Raw genomic sequence first — 19,336 nt, forward strand, 5'->3', positions numbered from 1 at the left:
AGCACTGGGTCTGGCTGGTGAAGGCACCTGCACCAGGAGAGAGTCTGTGCTGACCTGGAACACTGGGAATGTCGTTGTCAGGGAGAGAAAATGCCTCTTGTGGAGTCAGGAGAGAAGATTACAGGAGATGGCATCAGCAGCCTCAAGTAATTGTTGTTCATTGTTTGGTTCATATTTGCCTTTAGAATGTAATGTAACAGTTTCTGTTTCAAATAAGCTTCTTGTATGACAATAGATGTGTAGGGAAGTTATTACTCTCCTTAAACATTTCCATTGTGGCCTCTGAGCAGGAAAGAGAATGGAAAAAGAGAACAATAAAGCTGCTCTCAGATGTGAAATGTGGAGTTTATTGATTGTTGTTATTGTTATATCATTGTATTTTATATTATAATATTATGATATGATTGAGTGTTACTACTGAGTGTTATTATATGTGGAGTTTATTCAGTGCAAATTGACCTGGGAATCTGTTGATCCTTCCCAGGTGCTGCTCCAGTGGTCCCAGCCCAACAAAGTCCCTTTGCTGTGGATGGCTTGGCCTTGGTCTGCAGAGGAATGCCATGGAGTCAGCTTCCTGATTTTTCACACCTCAACAGGTAAGGGGTGTCTCTCTAACCAGAACTGAAATCCTTCTTCTTTAACTAAATTCAAACCATCCCAGGATTCCATGATTTGTGGATACAGCTTTAACAGGTTTTTAGGGATGTCTGGCCAGCAGGTTCCTTTGCCTGATGAGGTGAAGACACCAAAGAGTTCCCCCATGAATCTGCTGCTGGTAGGAGATCCTTCAACGGGAGGGAAAGGATCTGTCCTGGGGAAATCAATGTCCCCTCATCCTGAAAATGCCTCTCTTTTGTTCTCCCGTGAGTTCCCATACAAACAGCTCTGCAGCTGGTGCTCTTTTTATGGTCTGTGACATGAATTAATCCTAATACATGTGGCCTTGGCATTTTGCACCTCCAGTCCCCACATCCAGAGGTTTAGTTGTGGTTTCAGTGACTGGTTTAAAACATTCATGGCAAAGGATTCTTGGGGAAGATCCAATCCTGACTAGCTACGTGTCTTTAGAGACATCAAAGAGGAAACATTGCTCACTTGAGTGGAGAAACACCAGCTTTATTCTGACCCTGGTGGCTCTGTCACTGTTTTAAGACTTTTTGATTGAAAAATACATATATTCTGTCTCAGCACTAAAAAGGTTTCACTTGCTTTCCTGGGAAGTTTTTCTTCTTAACACAACTTGCTGGGGAATTTGACAGCTGAAGATTTTTTGGAAGCAAATTCAAACCCTTGTGCTGTCTTGCTGGGAATAACCTCCTGAAGTGCTGGGAACAGCAGGAGGAATTATTAATTCCCTTCCATCCTGCCCTTTTGGGAACTGCAGCCACATGGGTTCACTCCTCAGATTCAGTGCTTTGGCATCAAAGCAGAACCTGAGAGAACTTTGCCCACATTGTTCAGCATTCATTGGCTCCTACTCTGCCTTGAGGGTGGAGGGGGCAGAGAATCCCAGGAAGTGTCTGGGAATAACCTCCCCCTCCCCAGAGGCAGGGAGAGCACTGCTGGGATGTGCTGGGTGAGCTCTGTGGGGCTGGGTTCTCTGCCCTCCCCAGCACTCCATGGATTCTGGGATTCTGGGATTTCATGCCAAAGCAGCAGTTTGAGAGTCTGTCCTCCTTCACAGAGAGTTTGAAAATGGTATTTTGTAAAAAAAACCCGAGAAAAGTCTATCAGTGGATGGCAGACACTGCTGGGGGGAGAGCCCTGTGTTAGACTCGTTTGTATTTTGAGTCTGGATTTCATTCCCACATCTTTGTCACCGCCTGGATTTCATTCCCACATCTTTGTCACCCCCTGGATTTCATTCCCACATCTTTGTTACCTCTCTCTGGGCTGGAGGTGGGGTTGTGTTTGATCCAAGGAAGGTGGCAGGGGCAGGAGGCAGGGCTGAGTTCTGTGGAGCTGGAGCAGCAGGTTCCCTTCTTAAAGAGAACAGCCACCTCCAGCAGAACTGTGCACACTCTGCTCGTCAGAAAATACACAGAAACAGGAATCTTTGGGATCACTGGCAGTTAAAATCCAGGTGTTGTTCCTGTCATGGTTAAAAGAGGGGCTGTTGTGAAATCCGAGGGCACTGGATGTGTCACTGAATAGCTCCTGGGATTAGATTTTGGGAATTCGGAGCTAGGTCTGTCTGTAGTCCTGTGTTACCCACCTAGAAATGTGCCAGAGGGATAAAATACCCTCTGGCAAAGGATTCCTTGGGTTGGATCTGCCTCAAAAGGGAGTGAGTTACTATCCAAGGCTTTAACTTTGGTGACAGAGGAGCAGCCCAGCCCAGAGAGATGGGAAAGGAAACCTGCAGACTGGGTATACACTGGGCACAATTCCTGCTGGCAATCCAACTAAGGTGGTTTTTCAGGGCCAAAAAGTGGGCAAAGCATCATCCAGAGTTGTGTCACCCAGGAGTGGAAGTGCCAAGGGCTCCTATCCACAGCAGCTCCACCAGACCCACAGCCAGGCTTTTCCTGGTGTTCCCCAGCTCCACATAAGCTGCTGGAGTTGCATCTTATGTTAATTTTCTGCAAATCTCCACCACCATGAAATAAATGAGGCAGATTTTGGAATAATTGGTTCAGCTGCTGTGGTTTTTAGGTTTCCAGTTTTGTTCCCTGAACAAATCCTTCATTATCTCTGGGCCACTGAAACGCTCCACAAACCTTGGTGCTGCCGGGGTTATTCCTGGGAATAACGCACAGCCCTGGCTCCTGGGAGGACATTTAGATTCCAAAGGGTTGGCAGTGGGTCACCTTTCCCACTGCAAGGTGCAGATTTATCACTTATGGCAGCCTTGCAGGACCTGTGCCTGATCCCAGAGCACCAGCAAGTGCTGTTTCCCAGGCACCGTGGCAGTGGCTCCTTGGATTCCTTCCTGGGCTGCCCTGTGGGTCTGCTGAGAGATGTCATCCAGGTTTCTTGGGCAAATCCATGGGCTCTCTGTTCCCAAAGTTAAACACTGAAGTGTCCAAGGCCAGGTTGGACGGGGCTTGGAGCAACCTGGGCTAGTGGAAGGTGTCCCTGCCCATGGCAGGGGGTGGCACTGGGTGGGCTTTGAGGTCCCTTCCAACCCAAACTAGTCTGGGATCCTACGGAATAACCAAAGCAGAAAATCTCACATCTGACAGATGTGTCTGGGCTTTCAGAACATGAGCACTTGCACCAGGAAAGAAAGGACAAAAATGCTCTTCCATCCAGAATTAGAGCCCATGTCCTTCCCTGCCACCGAGGTGCTCCCTCACCAGCACAGCCTCCTCCTGCCCTTTCCCAGCCAGACTCACACATCTGAAGGAAATGGAATATCCTCCTTCTGGAATTCTCTGTTCCAAGGAAGAGGCAGCTGGAACCTCCACTCTCATCCTTTGGTCACTGCCTTCCACTCTCCCAGGCTGCTCCAAGCCCCATCCAACCTGGCCTTGGACAATTCCAGGGATCCAGGGGCAGCCACAGCTTCTCTGGGCAACTGAGGTTGTGTCTGTGATGTAGGAAGTGTGAAAGGAATTTGGAACTAGCTGGAACTTTCCATCTGTTTCCTGGTGCTCCCTTAGGAGGTGGACAGGCAGAGAGGGGGGGTTGGACCAGGATCTCCAGCTCCCTTTTGGGGGGTGGGCTCAGAGCAGCTCCCCCACAGCTCGGGCTGGGAGGGGCACAGGGGGCTCTGAGGGCTCAGGGTGGGCTCAGGGAAGGCACAAAGAGTTTGGGTTTTTCTTGTCAGAAAGACAAACCCTTTTTTCTGCAAGGCTTCCCCGCTCACCTTGTGCAAAGGGATGAGTCTGATCATGGAATCACTCAGGCTGGAAAAGCCCTCTGAGACCATGGAGTCCAACCAGCCCCAGCACTGCCAAGGCCACCACTGCCCCTTGTCCCCAAGTGCCACATCCACAGGGCTTTGAAATCCCTCCAGGGATGGGAATCACCCTGCCCTGGGCAGCTGTGCCAGGGCTGGACAGCCCCTTCCAGGAAGGAGTTGTTCCCAATATCCAACCTGCCCCTCCCTGTTTCTGTACTTGTCCACACTTGGCCAGTGCTGCTGAAAGGTTCCCTCCTTATCATCCCTCTGGGAGCAGGAGTTGGCTGGGCCTGGTCTCTGTGAGCCTCAGGAAGTGTCCTGTTTTTATGGATCACCCTGTGATCTGTGTGGGATACCAGTGCCCACCAATCTGCCTTCATTGTAAAAGTGTCTTCATCTTGTAGCCACTTCCTTCTTTAATTGAGGAGCAAGAAGGAAATACAATGGGCTGATTAAGAATCCAATCACTCCCAAATCCATCCCCATCTCTCTGTGTCAGCTACAGAGCTCATTATTTCCTGAGGGGAGGCTCCTGTTCCCACTGATCCAGAGCAATTCCAGGGATGTGAGTGTGGTTTGTGTGTGAGTGGAGCTCTCCATCACCCTCCATCCCACAGGAATCCTGCTGGGAGACAGGGTGTGCCTGCTCTGTCAGGCACAGCTTATGGATTGCTCCCTCTTCAGCTCCTGTCTCCTGTCCCACCATCCTGCCAGGCACTGGCAAACACTCAGTTGGAATTCACCAATTACCTGTCCTGGGGTTAGCACAAGTCTGTGAGATTTTGGAAACAAGAATTTCCATAGTTGTGTGAGTGATGTTTGTTAGAATTAAAGAATTATATAAAGAATTATATCAGAGCTGCACAGAACTGCACGAGGAGTTCATTGATGGTATTACACAATTCAGGCTCAGAGGAGCCAGAATTAAATCAAATTCTAGCAAGAATAAGCAACAAATGGCCAGATTTGAACCAGGTCCTGTAAAAACCCTGATTTCATCTGTGGGTTTTCCTGGGAGTTGAATGATTCTTGGAGCAACCTGGGCCAGTGGAAGGTGTCCCTGCCCAGGGCAGGGGGTGGCACTGGGGGTGGGCTTTGAGGTCCCTTCCCACCCAAACCATTCCAGGACTCCATGAATGGTGCAAGGGAATTAAGAGGGCAAAAAGCACTATTTTATTGTTTTCTGTGAGTAGGACATTTCACTGCATGGAAACTGAGCCCACAGTTCCCCCAAAGCCTTAATTCCAGCCTGGAATCTCCTTGCAGGTTGAGAGGTTGCTCAAAATCATAGAAGCATAACAGGGGTTCAGCAATAAAATAGGAAAAAACATGCATGTTATTATAACACAAAAAAAAGCGCAATTATGTCTTGATCACAGCTCAGGGATTACATGTTTTTAATGAAGTGAACACTGTCAGTGTGGGAAGCAATAAAAATGAAAAAAAGCTACAGAGCTGAAAATTCAATATATATGATAATACACATAAATCTATTAGAAAAAAAGTAAAGCAGAATTAATTATATTGCAGTACCCGGAGGGTGAATAAAAACGGTGAAGAATTAAGAAATAAAAAATTCATACTGTAATTAGAACTTTGCATACTAAAATTAGGGAAGGTGTTTTCTGATGCCATCCAGAACCTTCTTGCAGAGCAACCCCACGATGGGAGCAGGGCATGGTAATTATGCACCAGGGCCTGCAGGTATGAAACCCATACCCAGGCTTGCAGAGAGGATTAAACACTCAGTTAGGCTGCAAAACTTTTTAATTTTTCAACTTTTCATATCCAAATTATGAGGGGGGAAGAAAAAAAGGCTCCCGAGCAGCACGGCAGTGCATTATTTATTTAGACATTTAATGAATAACAAAATAGTGTTTCTGTACGAGCTGTGGAAGCCAAGAAACACTTTCCCCACAGTCTCACATATCCATAAATTTAGGTGACAAACAGGGATTTGTCGAGGGAATATCTGAGTCCCCTGGGCTGCTGGGAGGTGTCCTGCCCCTGGCAGGGGGTGGGAATGGATCTTCATGGGCTTTCAGGTCCCTTCCAACCCAAATCACTCTGAGGTTCTGTGAAGATTCCGTGATTTCCTCAGTTCCCAAAGAGCCAGCCTGTTTACAGACTCCCAGAATCCCAGACTGGTTTGGGTTGGAAGGGACATTAAAGCTCATCCCATCCCACCCCTGCCATGGGCAGGGACACCTTCCACCAGCCCAGGTTGCTCCAGCCTGGCCTTGGACACTTCCAGGGATCCAGGGGCAGCCACAGCTTCTCTGGGCAAAGGACAAGTCATGGCTCTGGGGATGAGTTTGGTTCAGTGTTGGCATCAACCTGTTTAACTGTTGCCTCTGGAGCTGGTTGGCATCCAGAGGGAAGGTGGGATTTGCTCTGTAGGAAGCTGGATTAAGAAATCCTTTGGTAATGACAGGACGATCACAGCAACACCAATAACTGATATTATCATTAAAGTGTCTTGGACATGAGAGGCACAAACACTGATGGCCCCAAGTCGCTCCAGGGCAGGTTTAGGTGGGATATTTGGGAAAATGTCTTCACAGAAAGGGTTGTCAGGCATAGGAAGGGGCTGCCCAGGTGGAGTGCCCATCCCTGGAAGTGTCCAAAACCACGGGGATGTGGCCTCCCCCAGATTTTCCTGCCCACGTTGCTGTGCTGGGTTCTGGGCATTGTGGCACAACAGGGAGCACAGAAAGGAATGTGGAAGGCGAGTGTCCAGGGAAATTTATTCCAGTTTTTGGTGTGTGAGACCAACCTCATCCTTCCCTTTGCACGCTGGAGCTGTTACTGCAGGAAGAGGTTTCCCAGCCATGTGTTTCCCAACCACTTTGTTCTGACTGTCTGAAATTAATTCTAATTTAATTTCATTACTCACACCTGGGAATGGGGCACAGGGGATCCTGCACCAGCAAATCCTTCCAAAATAACTGTTGAAGAGACATCCAGCAGTTTTCAGACCGGTAAAGGAATTCACTCCTTTTTTTTCCTACTTTCCACATGGGTGATATCACATTTTGCTGAGTCTTTCAATGAGACCACAGTGTGTCTGGAGAACAATAAAGAAAAAAAGGTGTTGTACTCTTGTAGCACAAACAGGCAGTGATTCCAAACAGAGACAGTTTCTGTTCTGAGTTTCCAGCCGTTTCCCCTCCCAGCTGTGGCTGCTGGGGGTTGTTGGAGATGTGAACAAGAGGGAGGGCAGCTCATCCTTGACCTCTCAGTCCTGATCCTCGGGGCAATCCCACAGTGCAGCTCCCAGGACAGGGTTGGGAAGCAGCTCTGGGCTCTGCTGGAGATGGGCAGCTGAGATCAGTGCCAGTGTGTGTGTGTTGGAGTCCATCTCCCTCCCTGCTCCTGACCCTTCCCAGCACAACTCAGCCCTGCTAAGACACCCCTTGGAATGGTTTCATTGCACTGCTGGAATTAACTGCTCTGGAAGCTGCTCCCTCTGTTTCTTACCTGAAGAAAGACTCCAGTGCCTGTTCTGTTCCTCAGGGAAAGCTGTTTTCTGTCTGGACATGGCAGGGACATCTTCCACTGCTCCAAGGCTGCTCCAAGCCCCGTCCAACCTGGCCTTGGACACTTCCAGGGATCCAGGGGCAGCCACAGCTTCTCTGGGGAACCTGGGCCAGGGCCTCCCCACCCTCCCAGCCAGGAATTCCTTCCCAGTATCCCACCTAACCCTGCCCTCTGGCAGTGGGAAGTCATTTCCCCTTGTCCTGGTCCTCCATCCCTTGTCCAAGGTGGGATATTGGGAAATCCTTCCCTGTGAGGGTGGGGAGGCCCTGGCCCAGGTTACCCAGAGAAGCTGTGGCTGCCCCTGGATCCCTGGAAGTGTCCAAGGCCAGGTTGGACGGGGCTTGGAGCAACCTGGAATAGTGGAAGGTGTCCCTGCCCATGGCAGGGGGTGGCACTGGATGGGCTTTGGGTCCCTTCCCACCCAAACCAGTCTCTGATTCCACAAAGTGCCTGGTGGGAGGCAGAGAGCCAAGAAGGCAATTTTTTTCAGAAAATATGGATTAAAGGGAGATTCTGGAGGTGCAGCTGTGGCACAGGGCAGAGGGACACACTCCAAGTTGGCTCTCCAGAGGAAGGGGGTTTATGGAAGTGAAGGCCACCAGTAGGTGACAACAGGAACATCTGTGCTCTGGGATCTCCTCCTGAGCACCAGGACTGGTGGTTTCTGGGCCCAGGCACCTCTTGGCCCCTGGGGCAGCACAGCTTTTCCAGCTGGAAAGCTGGAAGGAAAGCTTTTCCTTTCCTTTCCAGGAAAGGCTGGAAGCAGCATCCTCCCTCTGCCAGGCAGTGCCACCATTGCCATTGCAGAGGGAGTCTCCTCTCAGGGAATTCTCAGCCCTTCCCAGGGAGCAGAGGATGGACAGACCCAGAGCTCCTGCTGAGCAAGCTCTGTCCCGAGGATGCTGGTTGTGCCTGCTGTCCATGGGCCAGGCCTGTGGTCCCTCTGGGAATATCCAACACCCCTCTCACCTTGGGGAGGGATCTCCCTCCTCCTGGACCCTCTGCTCCTCAGTGGGTGCTGCTCTGAGGAAGCAGAGGAGAGTGTGGGAGAAGATAAAAGAGAAAAATTAAACCCTTCCTGAAAGTTTCATCAAAGGCCTGTTTGTGGAGCCGAGGGGGACGCTGGAATGCTGGAATGCTGCCTTACCTTCACACAAACTTCATCCCTAAACCCCACCTCATTATTTCCCAGCATCATCCCCGACTTTGGCAGCTCAGAGAGAGACGAGCTCATGATTTGCTTTCTTCTGTGCCTGATCAAAACACCAAACATGGGTGTTTATGTCCCTCACATCACCATGAGTCTTTGTGCAGGAAATTTAACTTTGCTTGAGGGGGAAAAATAGTAATAAATAGTAATATTAGTCCTGTGATCCCTTCCCTATTCAGGACATGAAGCTTCTCAGACATTTCAGTCTCTGAAAACGTTGAACGAAAAGCCTGAGATCAAATAACTCCAACAGGAGCCCTTTGGATGTTCTGAAAGCTGCACATGGCTGCTGCCATCATTAAATTGAGCCAGGATTTGATTAATGTCTTGGGAACAGGGATCCACTCCCCTTCCTTTCACACAGTTTGAAAAGACTGTGGTTACCTTTGGATTTTTAAGAAGAAGTAATTTTGTTTACTCACAGGGAGTAAAATTGCAGAATCTTATTCCACGTGGGGCCGTTTCTGTGACATCAGTGGCTGGAACCTGATGGCCAGACACCCCAAAACATGGCCAGACACCCCACAACCACGGCCAGGCATCCCAAAACCATGACCAGACACCCAAAACCATGGCCAGGCATCCCAAAAACATGGCCAGGCATCCCAAAACCATGGCCAGACACCCCAAAACCATGGCCAGGCATCCCAAAACTATGGCCAGACACCCCAAAACAACAGCCAGGCATCCCAAAACCATGACCAGGCATCCCAAAACCATGGCCAGACACTGCAAAACCATGGCCGGACACCCCAAACCCACGGCCAGGCATCCCAAACAGCCTGAGAGAGTTACAGATGTATCCACAAATCATGGAATCATGGAATGGTTTAGGTTGGAAGGGACCTTAAAGCCCATCCAGTGCCACCCCCTGCCCTGGGCAGGGACACCTTCCACTAGCCCAGGTCCAACCTGGCCTTGGACATTCCAGGGCTGGGAAGCCTCTGGGCTCTCTGGATTTGCTGACTGTCATTCCTGCTGGCATTCCAAGCCTGCCTTGGGCAGTGGTTCCCAAACTCTGTGCTCTGAACATTTGTTCCTCCCCAAACTTTTGATTTCCTTTCTGGAAGAGCAGTTGTCAGGCTGGGCTTGTTTTGGTTTCCAAAAGCTGCTGCCAGAAGAACTTTCCCATTCCGTTTGATTGGAGTATAAATATGGATGTGTTCTGTCCTAAATATTTCATGGGCAAAAGCTGTATTTTTTAATCCTCACCTTAGTGGCACAGCAGTTCTTCCCCCCACCACCACTTCCCGGGGGTTTTGCACTGCTGGAAGTGCTAAAAGCACTTTGCTGAGCCCCTGCTCCCCTGGGACAGGGCCTTCCACAGGGAAACAGCCCTGGGACAGCTGGAGAGGGAATGTGAGAATGGATCTTTTATAACCCAAGTCCCTGCTTGTTTCCTTCCTGTCTTCACCTGGCAAAGTCTCTCCTTTTCCCTGGATGCTGAGTGTTCCTAGGGAACAGCAGGGGATGAAACCCTCCCCTTTCATGTTCATTCCACGGGGCAGGACCTTGAATGACCCGAGCTTGTGCTCTCCCTGGATGCCAGAAGAGCTGTCAGGGAGGCCCAGCATCCCTGTGTATTATCCCTGAGTGCAGGAAAAGGGAAATCCTGGATTTGGATGGCACTTTGGAAGTGAGAGATGCCAGGGAGCTGGATTGATCCCTGTCCTTTCCTGGAGCAGTGGGCACCTGGAGGTGCTGCTGGCAGGGATCTGCACTTCCCCAGGAGTTTCTCATTCAGCCTCCTTGGGGAGCTTCCCAAAGCTGCTGGAGAAGAATCCAGGCCTGGGGATTCCCATCCCAACACCCTTCCTACCTGTGTTAACCCGGCCCAGGGCTGTGCTCTGGTTTGTGTGCCTAGAATGGAGCTTGGCAGTGGGAAGGGCTGGATCCCCCTTTTCTCTGGGGTTGGGCTCTCTCCCCTGGTGCCTGGTGGCCTGGCTTGCTCCATGTGGATTGATGGTGTACCTGGAATGCTCACAGGAGGAAAACCCCCCTGGGGAAGCAGCACCCACATCCTGTGGTGCTCCAGGAGGATGCACAGACACCCAGGCTTGGTGGGACCTTCCCACCACAACATGGGATCCAGACAGTGGATTCTGAGAAAACTGTTTCTGCTGGGGAAAGCATGGACTTCTCAAACTTCCCTTTTGGATAGAGCTGGGTCTGGTTTTACCTTCCCAGCAGCTGCACAGGTGATGTTCACAGCTCCAGATGCTTCACATCAGGACAACTCAGACCTGCCCAGAGGGATGGAGCCTGAGCCCAGGATGTTATTCCAAGGCTACCTTTCCCAGTGCCCTGACAATCCCGGGCCACTGAAAGGCAGGGATGTGGTGTCAGTGCTGCTGGAAACCCGCAGACATTTCTGTCAGTTCTGCACTTTGATCCTTTGTGCTCTCAGATTCCCACTTGGAGGCTCATTCCAGCATGAGGAAGAGCAAAAAACTGCTCCTTAAAGAAGAAAGGGTGAGGGAAGATAAAGAACCTCAAAGCAGAAGCCATTGCTTGAGATCTGGAGAGGAACATGAAACTCCGAGGCGGAATCTGCTCTTAAAACCTCCGAAGGCTTTCCAGGGAGAACACATTTATCTCCTGGACAATGGGGCTCCACAATTTCCCACCTCAGGCCAGAGAAATATCCAGCAAAAGCCACGGGCTCGAACAGGCAGACTTGTTGCTTGATGGTTTCAGATCTCCCCGTGGGACCAGCAGGAAAACAGGGGCTATTATAAGATCTCTAACACTGAAAGTTTCGTGTCACCTCAGGAAACTTTTTCAAACACTTTGTGCCCTCAAAGGGGATCTGGAAGTTCAGTGGGAGTTTGGAGATGACGCATTAGGAACTGGCCTCAAAGCCTTTTCTCTGTCAGTGGTTTTTAAGATGAATCCAAAGCCCGTAATGAATTCCTGTCTGTGCACTGCAGTTGGAGGGAATAAGGGAATGAACCCGATAACTAATCAAAGGCCCTGTGGGGGTTTGGAAGGACACCACGAGCACGACTACAAAGCTTTTTGTGTCTCTCTGATCATCCCTGGGTTTGAATTGCTGCAAGAGTCACAAAGCTGTCCCTTGGCTGAGCACGAGGTGCCACCAGAGCAGACCCACAGACTGCTCTGTCCCTCACCTACTGCTGCAGGAGCCAGGTGTTTCTGGGGCAGCCTTTTCCTCAGGAATTTCTTCCTGGAAGGGTGGTCAGGCAGTGGAAGGGGCAGGGCTAGATGGGATATTGGGAAGGAATTCCTGGCTGGGAGGGTGGGGAGGCCCTGGAATAGAATTCCCAGAGAAGCTGTGGCTGCCCCTGGATTCCTGGAAGTGTCCAAGGCCAGGTTGGAGCAACCTGGGCTAGTGGAAGGTGTCCCTGCCCATGGCAGGAGTGGTACTGGATGGGCTTTGAGGTCCCTTCCAACCCAAACCAGTCTGGAATTCTATGATTCTTTCCCTGACTGCTTGACTTGATTCCTCCCACTGACACCAATACAAACCATGTCAGTGCAAAGCTGGGGATACAGAGGAAAATAAGATTTCCCAAATCTGAGCACTGATTTGATTGAATAAATTGGTGTCTCTTTGACTTATTGAACCAACTTCTGAGAACCAGCTTGTTCTGGGAATGGACCAGTGGCCCAGTGGCACTGAGCTGATGGAGCAGGGGGCAAATCCAGCGTTGGACTGAGCTCCCAGCTGGTGTGATCCCTGTGGATACTCCAGGGGAAGCTGGTCTTATTTCTTCAGTGATATATAACCAATTCTACCCCTTTTGTAACTATGAGCCTGCTTCTTCTTCCTTGCAAATTTACAGTTCTCTAGAATTATAATAAAATTCACAGTCTTACATATACATATAAAATACAGCCTTCCCAGTGCACTACCCAGGTGTCAGGTGGTTGCTGCATAAATGAATTTAAAAAGCATTTAATGAGCCACTTGTATATAGAATTTGAACCAGAGAAAACCAGCAGAACTGGAGGTTTGGATCCCAATGAGCCCCACGCTCTGTGAGCAGGGCACACACCGTGCTGCTCGCCCAGACCTGCTCCTAAAACACAGCTCACCTGCAATCTGCATTTATAGCTCATCACTTCTGTAAAATGGGGTCAGATACTCATTTGATCAGTGGCATCTGAATTTCCCAGGGACGCAGCTCCTTCGTTTCTCAGTGTTTATGGACTTTGCAGGGGTAACAGGTGGGAAGCGCTGCAGCGATTCCCAACCGGCCCCGAGTGACCCCTCGTTGAAATCCGAGCGGGGATTGGAAATGTCAGGGTGGCTTTGTGCTACAAGTGACATTTGGAATGACTGAGGCCATCACCACATTTCTGCCTTGGGCAAGTCAGGGTGAACTTTCCATCCGTGGAGCCAAACCAGCCTGAGCCCTGCCGGGAGAGCCGGGTGGGCACGGCACCAGCACCGGGAACAGGGAGAGGGGGAGCCAGGCTGGAGCAGTCCTGGAGCATCCTGCTCCAGGGGGAGGTGTCCCTGCAACTTGGGAATCAGGTGATGATGGGTGAGATGTACACGTGGACATCAGGAGGGGACTGAATTATCACGGAATCACAGGGTGGGTTGGGTTGGAAGGGACCTTCAAGCCCCTCCAGTTCCAGCCCCTGCCATGGGCGGGACACCTTCCACTGGCCCAGGGTGAGTGTTCAGCCTGTGAAAGGGAACGGTGGAAAAGCAGCAGTTTGGTTGAATGCTGGGAAGAGACAAACGATTTGTCCCTGCTTTGTTCCCAGGAGAGGATGGACAGTCCTGGATCAGCCCCTCGGTGCCGACAGTGGAGATCAGAGCAATGAACACCTGGGCACTGCTGGAGCAGCAGGGAAACCTCTCCTGGAGGATGTGGAGGTGAGCATGTCACCAAGGGACAGGATTTAAAGAAAACCTGGCAGTAAAATGTCACTGGTAAGTCCAAACCAGCATCAAATTCCACGGATTGTATTCACAGAGGGAGGCACGGACAATAACAGTGGGAATGGTGGCCTGGAGTTGGTTTGGGCTGGAGCAGCCCCAGGTGTTGGGGAGTTCCCCTCCCTGTGCCCAGTGCATGGCCTGCAAGTCTCCAGAAGGGGGGGATTTTGTGTCTACTTTCTTTCTGAAAGAAGTTTAATTAATCACTGACTCATCCTTTAATTAGAGATGCTGTTGCCATTGTCTGGGCTGCTCCTGGCTCTGCCTGAGGAATTATCCCTGTGTACACTCCCTGCCTTTAAACCATTATTAATGGCAGGATTTACACACCTCTCTCAATAACCCACTGCTTCTCAATCCTTTCACTCTCTGGACTTTGAAGGTTTGGCTCTGCTGAGCAGCCTAATAAAGGGGCACAGGGAGATGGAACTCACTCATTAATAATTTGTGATGGGCTCTGCTCAGCAGCCGAACACCAAGCTCTACAGAGAAGTTGTGAGGCAGAATCCAAGCTGGCATTTGATTTAATCAGGAGCTGGGATGCTCCAGGGCATCCTGTGGAGAGACAAAACCCAGGTGCTCCTGTCTGCAGGTGGGGTTGGGAAATACCCCCGTGAGACCCCAACTCCCTGCGAGCCCTCAGCGACACTGGGGATGGGGTGGTAGTGGGTTACAGCTGGTTGGCAATATTGGGAGTTGCTTTCCTGATCCAGAAATCACATGGGTGGCCTTCTGTAGTCTGGCTAAAAAAACCTGGCTACCAGGGCCTGGGATCCAGTGGCATTAGAGCTGCTCAGGGAGAGGGGATTGGGAAGGGATGTGGGGCTTCAGCTGGGCTTGGGAGACTGGGAGAGGCCATGGACAGAGGAATGGCTTCCCACTGCCAGAGGGCAGGGAGAGATGGGATATTGGGAAGGAATTCCTGGCTGGGAGGGTGGGGAGGCCCTGGCCCAGGTTGCCCAGAGAAGCTGTGGCTGCTCCTGGATCCCTGGAAGTGTCCAAGGCCAGGTTGGAGCAACCTGGGCTAGTGGAACGTGTCCCTGCCCAGGGCAGGGGGTGGAATAAGATGGTTTTTAAGGTCCCTCCCAACCCAAACCATTCCAGGACTCCATGATTCTGTCTATCATGTTCCTTGATAGACTTCTCTGTTTAATAGTAAAAAGTTTTGCATTGTTGTAATTAGTGGCCCAAACTCATGTTTCAGAGTGAATCATTTAAGAGTTGACTCTAACAAGTGTTTGCCTTCAGAATCTCATCTCAGCTGCCAGCTCTGGCTCCTCCATTCCCCAGCAGGATAATGACCCCAGAATTAACAACCCTCCTGTTTGTGCAGTCCAGTCACTCACTCCCAGGCAATTACTCTCCACTGTGGATTCAGGAGGAGAAGAATACAAATGGAATGTGTGACCTGAAGGGCAGAGGGGAAGGAGTGTGTTTGTTTTATGTTAAAAGCAAAGAGCTCCCAGTCCTCCTGGCAGCTGTGCCTGGAGAGGACGTGCATCCCAACAGGACCATCCTGGCCTGGCAGCTCTCCCCCAGTCCTGCTCTGTCTGTTCTCTGGAAATCCTGGGCTGCCTGGAGCATGTCCTGTTGCTGGAATTAAACTTTATTCAGATATTGGGAAGGAATTCTTGGCTGGGAGGGTGGGGAGGGCCCTGGAATAGAATTCCCAGAGAAGCTGTGGCTGCCCCTGGATCCCTGGAAGTGTCCAAGGCCAGGTTGGAGCAACCTGGGCTGGTGGAAGGTGTCCCTGCCCATGGCAGGGGTGGCACTGGATGGGCTTTGAGGTCCCTTCCCACCCAAACCATCCTGGGATTCCATGAGTGCACACAACCCACATTTTGCAAGGTTTCATTGTGTTAATGAGCACTGAGATAATTGGTTTGGATTTTCAATGCCCAGTGTAAATCCCCAGGGATTCTGGCAGGGGGTTTTGTGCCAGCCTCCCACAGGCCCCGGGGGCAGCAGGGGCAGCCATGATCCCTGGGGTGGGGTGTTGTGACCTGGGCTCTTTCACAGGAAGGAATTTTGGGAAGTGCTGATGGCCTGGGGCACATGGAGAGGTGCAGTCCCCACGGATCAGTCTGCTCTGTGCTGACCAAACCAAGGTCTGAGCTCTGCTCCAAGGGCTTGTTCTTCCCTTTAGACACCTGGAAAAGGGGCTGGAGGCTGTATCTGCCTCATTCCTGGCTTTGTCCCAGCCATGGGAGCTGCCTGTGCTTGGCAGAGATGGCACAGGGATGTGAGTGCACAGCAGGGAGCTCTTTAATATTCCCAAATCCATTAGCATAACGCCTTAGGATTCCTGTCAGCTTCCTGTGGAAAGGCCCAGAAACTGCAGCAGGGCCAGGACACTGCTTTTCCTCTGTCTTAACAGAATCCCAGACTGGTTTGGGTGGGAAGGGACCTCAAAGCCCATCCAGCCCCACCCCTGCCATGGGCAGGGACACCTTCCACTGTCCCAGGTTGCTCCAAGCTGGCCTTGGACACTTCCAGGGATCCAGGGGCAGCCACAGCTTCTCTGGGCAACCTGTGCCCACCTTCACAGGAAAAATGTGTTTTCTTGTGTTCAGACAGAATTTTGTAGTGTTTAATTTGTGCCTCTGTCCTGTCAGTGCTGAGAGAATCCTGGTTCCATCCCCATCATTCCCTCCCCTCAGGGATTCATCCACATGGATAAGATCCTCCCCTATTAAAATGAAATTGTGGCTTGCAGAGTACACTGTCCTGGGGCAGGGAGTTCTGTAATGAACTGCAGAGCCACAGTGACACAGAGTGCTCCCTCTGCTTCAAAAACCCACCACGTACAACACTTTTTTGGGGGATTTTTCTCTTTCTGCCAGAAATGTCTTTGATGGTGAGGCTGAGCCAGGAAAGGTTCATGTGCTGGGGCGACAGGGCAGGGCGGGGGAGGAGATGAACAGGGACTAAAAATGGTGAACAATCCTGAAAAATCACTTTTTTAATTGTCAAACCCGAGGTACATCCTTTTTCTTGTTCGTGGCAAGAGGAAGATGAGCCCTTAAATTTTGCAGGGTTGTGCTTCGGGCACATCAGGGACAATTTTGCTGCTCATGTGTGTCCTGCACTGAAGGTCATCAGAACAATTCTCTGTTTGATCCTCCTGCTGCTGGAACAGGGAGGTGTCCAGGCTGGGCTGAACTCTGTGCTTACAGCAGAGTCCAGCACAAGCAGGAAAATTTCAGTTCTCCAGGAATAAGAGAACAGCTGGGGAGGGCACAGCTCTAACTGGTGGTCTGAGAAAAACCAGGAATTTTGCTTTTGTCCTTGTGGAAAGGACTGACTGGTTGATAAGTGTCAGGGGAAGAAATCTGTTGTCAAATCACCTGCAGGGGGTAAAAGGAACGGAACACGGATCCTCTGAAGCTGTGGGGTGGATCTGCCACTCTCTGGGATTGCTGGGGAAGTCTGGGAAGTGAAATATGGACATTGCCTCCCCTGGGCACAGAGGGAGGGGTGGGAAGGGGGTGTGATGCTCTGAACAGATCAGAGGGATTCCAGGATACAATGGGACAAGGTACCACACTCTGGCAGTGGGAAGCCATTCCCTGTGTCCTGTCCCTCCATCCCTTGTCCCCAGTCCCTCTCCAACTCTCCTGGAGCCCCTTTAGGCCCTGCAAGGGGCTCTCAGGTCTCCCTGGAGCCTTCTCTTCTCCAGGTGAACCCCCCCAGCTCTCCCAGCCTGGCTCCAGAGCAGAGGGGCTCCACCCTTGGAGCATCTCCATGGCCTCTGGACTCGCTCCAGCAGCTCCAATTTTCCTCCCTGCTGGGTTTAAGGCACCGGTGGAATTGTGAGGGGAGCGAATGAAGGGAGAACAGATGTTGTGTTATCTTAGCTGGGAGTTACTGAACCCACTGAACCAGTGTCTGTGCATTTGTGTGCAGGGAGGCCAGTCCAGGGTTTAATGAGGGAATGAGTTTCTGGCTGAGGACTCAGGAGTCACCTGAGCTTGTGGGCACTGTGTCCGCAGGTTTATTCCATAACTTCAGGGGAGCTCCAGGTTTCTGACCCTGTAGGTCTGTTCTGTTACTCACTAGGGAAGGACAAGGACCTGATCCTGACTGAGCAGTGCCACTGGAATAGCTAAATCCAGTCTCCCTGTGGTGCTGAGGAGCCTGTCTGACTCCACAAGGGAATTCTGTTCAAAAACAGGGACTCTATTTACTGGAGCTGCTTCATCTCAGCTCTGTGTCACTCCTCAGCAGTGACCCTGACACAGGTCCATTGCCCTGCACCCCGGGAGGCTTTTGGGGGTAAAACACAGCCTCCTGTCCCCTCTCCCTTCCCACTTTACCCCCAGTGCCATCTCAATCCCAGGCATTTGGGGAGCCCCCCTGGGAGCTGCCCTCTCCCAGGACCATCAGCCCCACTCCACTCCTGCCTCTGCTTCACGCAGGAAAAGGATTCTTTTTGTAGGAGTGGGGCTCTTTTCCCTGCACAGCACTTTGACCAGGGATGCTCCTGCAATCCATCCTCCCCTGTCCTGCACTGCTTTGGGCCCTGCCTGTGCAGGAGCAGCTCCCAAATGGCTCCAGGTTTGTTCAGGACTGTTCATTTCCCACAGAGCAAACACATCTTTGGGCTGCAGCTGCACTTGGTGTAGAATAAAGGCAGTGTTGCCTGGAATCATAAATCTCTGTGAGACAGAGCAGAGGCACAAAAGGTGTTTGAGTGCTTTGCTCTGGGTGTCAGTGATGGAGAGGTCTTGGCTTCCTTTGCCACCTCTCTCAGGGCAGAAGAGTCTTCCCTGTTTTCCTCCCAGACAGAGTGTAAGACATTGCCTGCTGCAAACCACCAGTGGCTTTGAGCTGGAGGAGGGCAGGGATAGGTGGGATATTGGGAAGAAATCCTTCCCTGGGAGGGTGGGGAGGCCCTGGCACAGGTTGCCCAGAGAAGCTGTGGCTGCCCCTGGATCCCTGGAAGTGTCCAAGGCCAGGTTGGAGCAACCTGGGCTATGGAAGGTGTCCCTGCCCATGGCAGGGGGTGGAAGGAGACAAGTTTTAAGGTCCCTTCCAACCCAAGGGCCGATTCAGTGCCCCTGAGTTTCAATGGCACATCCCTGCACGTGTCAAAACAACCCCAAACGCACCTGGGCAGGTGGAAAATTAAACTGCAGAAGCTGAAGGATTGGAGATTTGAACCCTGCCCATCCTTACCTCCAGGGAAAACCCTGGAGTTGATCCCTGTGCCCTGCAGAGGGAGGGGTGGGAGGGTGGCTGGGCTGGCACTGACCCAGGAGAGCCAAGGCAGAGCAGCAGGGGAGGGGCTGATGGAGGTGCTGCACAGTCAGGAGGAGTGTCCCACCCGCCCATCCTTGTTCCCACATTCCTGTCAGCTGCACTGAAGTGTTTCTTCCCTTATTTTGGGCAATGACACTTGTTGGACACGGAGAGCAAACATCTGCCATTCCCGTTTGGATCAGCTGCTTCTCACCCTGTGCTCTGAACACCTCCCAGTGCTGTTTGCTCTTCCCAGCTCCCCACTCCAGCTGAATTATTGAACAACCTGTCACACGGTTTCACACATGTGTTTGGCCTTAATTAAGGAAGAGGAGTTTTTTTAATTGATTTTCATATTGCATTACAAGTACAAAGCATTTCCAGCAGCCTGTCACGGGCAGTCTGGCACGGGAGGAGCTCAGGCTCTCAGTCATTGGCTGTTCTTCCAGCCCGGATCCCCAAGGAAATGGAATGTCTGGGAAAATGCTGTTTGTCCTGGTTAATAAATGTTGAACCTTGTGGATGTTGCAGCCAAAGTTGAGCAGGAGATGAAGGACCAAATGTGGAGTTCTGGCAGAGTGTG

General features: G+C 51.2%; 1 long non-coding RNA gene across 3 annotated transcripts in view; it reads left to right on the forward strand.

Moving 5' to 3' along the window:
* LOC113978456 overlaps positions 1 to 19,336 on the forward strand; it is a 46,869-nt gene that overhangs the window by 18,219 nt on the left and 9,314 nt on the right. For all 3 annotated transcript variants that reach the window (XR_003537579.1, XR_003537581.1, XR_003537580.1), the window contains exons 3-4: positions 485 to 596; positions 13,338 to 13,449. This is a non-coding gene — a long non-coding RNA (uncharacterized LOC113978456). The remainder of the gene's footprint in view (positions 1 to 484; positions 597 to 13,337; positions 13,450 to 19,336) is intronic.

Source organism: Neopelma chrysocephalum, unplaced genomic scaffold, assembly GCF_003984885.1.
Source record: "Neopelma chrysocephalum unplaced genomic scaffold, ASM398488v2 Primary Assembly neopelma1_329, whole genome shotgun sequence".
Taxonomy (NCBI): Eukaryota; Metazoa; Chordata; class Aves; order Passeriformes; family Pipridae; genus Neopelma; species Neopelma chrysocephalum.